This window comes from Nanorana parkeri, unplaced genomic scaffold, assembly GCF_000935625.1.
Source record: "Nanorana parkeri isolate BGI_ZX_2015 unplaced genomic scaffold, ASM93562v1 scaffold576, whole genome shotgun sequence".
Classification (NCBI taxonomy): Eukaryota; Metazoa; Chordata; class Amphibia; order Anura; family Dicroglossidae; genus Nanorana; species Nanorana parkeri.
In genome coordinates, this window is record NW_017306844.1 from 929,278 (window position 1) to 933,255 (window position 3,978).

Below are 3,978 nucleotides of genomic sequence, written 5' to 3' on the forward strand. Positions count from 1 at the left end.
AGGGGGGGGGAGGGTGTCAATAGCCCTTATGTTAATTTTGGTTGCCTCTGTCTGCCTAACATCTTTTGTCCGGGTTTCAGCTGCCATGAAACCCGGACACAGCATTCAAAACTTGGACTGTCCGGGTGAATCCTAGTTGTCACCCTTTCATTTGGAGACAACTATTTGGAGACTACAAGCAACCTAGCCAACACACATTACACAGGCATTCTCCACCATTGACTCACGTATACCCACCTTTGCTGTGCTGCCCGATTCTTCATTTCGGATGGCATCGGAGCTTACAAAACGATAATGACATCCGCTTTATGTGGTAATGTTCGGGCTTGGTGATTAAGCCAATGCGCTACATTCTGGGTGGAGGTCACATGAACCCTCATACCTGGAAGCATTGGCTATTTTTTCTTTCTGTGGCAATGTTTGGGCTTGGTGGTTGGCCGCTTAGGCCAAAGCACTAAATCCTGGTTGAAAGTCACGTGCTCCTCCATACCTGGAACCATTGGATATTTTCCATTCATGATGGGCGCTGCTCACTTCCTGCTATGGGGTGACAACTGTCTCCCAATTGTGCCCATGTGTTTTCACCCTGTCAGATGCTCCCTTAATGGAGACTACAAGCAGCTTAGTCAACCAACATTACACAGGCATTGTCTGCCTTTGTCACTATTAGGAAGCCGGTCCAAAGCGGTGATGTACAACCAATACTGAAATGCATGCATGTGACAGAAAATGGGTAAAAGAAATTCAGCAGCACCGAGATGCAAAAAAAGGGTAAAAATAATATTTTATTTAAAAAATGTATAAACTTGCCAATTGTGTATTATAAACAGTGTTTGTTGTGGAGCTTCACCTGACAATTACACTCACCCTTATCCTTGCTCAAGCCTCTTAGAGACTTAGACAATTGCTGTGTTTTTTTCCAGGAAGCAAGTACCTTTTATTTGGTGGTAAATGAGGATGTCCCCTCAGAACACCCAACCTGCACCGCACCCCCCACAGCCTCCTGGCATAACGTCACACATCCTAGAAGGCTTGTATCTCTGCAGTCCATGTCCCGTGCATGTGTAGTAGGGGGCCGGCTGTGGGTGACCGGAAAGTCATAGCCAGTTCCTGAATTCAAGATGGCGGGGCTAATAGCAGAAGTCCAGAAAAGAATCAGGCGTGTAGAATTCTGTGCTTTACTTCATGGGAGGGTATGTATGTGTTTCTTAAAACTCAGCAGCTACAGTACTTGTGCAGTGTGTTTCAAAGAATGTTAAGTTATAATGCAATACGTGTTAAAGCATGCATTTGTGGTGTGAACCCAGCCTGACATCTGTGTGGGCGTCAGGGGAAATCACCCATTTCTTGCACAAGCTATCTTTTATCTGTACTGTTACCAGCTGATCCCCCTCCTCCTCCTTCCTACATCAACCATAATTAACAAGAAAAAATTACAGGAAGACTTGAAGAAGGCCTATCACTTTAACTTGAATGGCTCTTAAATATCCAACCATCAACCCACTTAGACTCACCTTCACGTTGGATGGTTTTGGAATACATACAGGCCTGTTGGAAACCTTGATAATCTACCAGGAGTGGGGTTCAAACCCACATGGATTTTTTCAGTTGCATCTTACCCACTTGGCCATTCTGGTCCCACAACATTGGGAGGGTGCTTTGCTCATGTTGATGAGGACAAGGGACTTTTCCCCACAACCCTGGCCGGTGTTAGAGCCATATAAATACAAACACACAATCACATACCCCTGTACACACATAGGTTGAACTGGATGGAACCTTGTCTTTATTTAACCTTACCTACTATATTACTATGTTATCATGATGTCATCAGTTCTGTGTAAGCTCCGAAACCATCCAACATGAAGCATTGGTGAGTATAAGTGGGTCAGTAGCTGAATTGTCAAGAGACATTCATGGTAAAGTGACAGAATCTCTTAAAGGGAAAAAGGTTTCCATTCGTTATCACACATTCATATTCAAGCCTTCCTGTCATTTTTTTCTTCTTCATTCTGGTTGCTGTGGGCAGTAGGCAGATGAGGATCAGCTGATAACATTAAAGATAAAAGATAGCTTGTGGAAGGAATGGATGATTTCAGTTATCACTGACCTGTACTATGCTCCATGTTGGATGGTGTCAGAACGTACGCAGGGTTGATGACATCTTCTTCATGTTGCGATATTCAGGTTGAGTATATATTGATCAGGGAGTATGTTCTCTGCGTCAGAATCCATTGTACACAACCTGGGGAGCAAAGACTGCTGAATCTAATGAGGAAACATTACCAGCAACGTATGCCTTGACTCTATTCAAAATTACATTACATTACCAGGAGTGGGGTTCGAACCCACGCGGATATATATCCATTGGATCTTAAGTCCAACGCCTTAACCACTCGGCCATCCTGGTCGCATACCAAAGTGCACAGAGAGAGCTGTCTGAGACATCTAAGACTAGAGAAGACTGCATATCAGTTTCTTTGCATGTTGGTCGCTCCGTCTACTAATCTTTATAATAAACATTCCATCCTGCAGATGCTCTTTAAACCTACATGTGAAGTACAGTATTTTGTAACTATATATAGATGGGGGTATGTATGTAATAACCATTCCCATATCTAGCTGATGGTGTTCTTGTGGTCATTGATCCACTACTGTCATCATAAATGAACAGACGACCAGGTAGCTTACCTGCAAATTTGTGGGACAGATGACTGGTGAGAAAAAGCCCAAGAAGTATTGACAGGTCTTGTAGAGTCAGCCTTACTCAAACAAGGGGGAGGTATACCTACCCTATACCAGTATAGACCTGTAGAATGATCTGTCTAATCCAACCGGCTACAGTTGAACGGGAGGCAGAGAAACCTCTTCGTGAACCTACTGGAAGCACAAACAGAGAGTCTGACCGCCATTGTTGTAAGCCATTACAATGTCCATAAAGTGCAACAACTCTTCTTTAGCATTTTTTGGATCATGAAAAAAGGAGGGTAATACAATATCCTGATTAAGTTGAAAAGAAGAAACCACCTTTGGCAAAAAAAAGGACTGCCTAGGCCTAAGGAATTCCTTCTCTTGATGAAAGGTAAGGAATGGTTCTTTACAAGATAGGGCTGCTAAGTCAGGTGCTCTTCTAGCTGAGGTAATTGCAATCAGAAAGGCAACTTGACGAGTAAGGTCTACCAAACTTATGCTCTCCAGAAATTTGAAGGGAGACTGTTGTAGGCATATAACCCAATTTTAAAGATGATCCTGTGTCCTGTACTGTAAGATCAAGAAAGAGGGCCTGCCTACCCTCAAAACATTGGTGTTGGTGTTTTTCTCTGATATGGGACTTCAGCAAACTGTTATATTGGAAGTTCATTTTGAGTAATGGCTTTCTTCCATGTCTGGATCTGTACTCCCTCTCTACAGTTGGGTTACAATATATAGGTTTGTGCAGTGTACTGTGAAGTATTACAAGCAATACAAACCTGACTTGTTATAGCCCCTCAACACTTAGTTTTAGATACACATTAAGTGGCTACAGAAAAACAAATCTCAAAGTAACGAGTTTTGACCATCCTCAAAATAATCATTGCATACCATAGCTACTATCTTCCCTTACTTGATCACCCCGTGCATAGGAAAGTAAACAACTAAACACACTTTAAGAAAGTGTTTTCAGCACATGGAGTTTGTCATGCCAAGTCTTACACAATGCAAACTTTGCAATACTGCAGCAGGTGGCATTGTCTATGAATGCTGCACAGTAAGAAACCAGTTTCAGATCATTTTCTGTTTGGTGTCTGAGGACATCTTGTGGTCTTCAGTGATAATGTAGATGATTGAAAGTAATTCTCCATGAAGCATTTCTGCCTTAAAGTGACATTAAACCCTCAGATTTTCTAACATAAAACAATACTGTAATGTGCGCCTTACTGTAATCCATGGTTGTTTCCCTTCTCTTTGCTGCTCTTCCTTTTAAATCTGTATCTCTTC

General features: G+C 42.4%; 1 non-coding gene across 1 annotated transcript; it reads right to left on the reverse strand.

Annotated features, from left to right (window-relative positions):
• Positions 1–2,327: 2,327 nt before the first annotated feature.
• TRNAL-UAA lies at positions 2,328–2,410 on the reverse strand. The gene has a single exon. It is a non-coding gene; the product is annotated as a tRNA-Leu (tRNA).
• Positions 2,411–3,978: the final 1,568 nt, after the last annotated feature.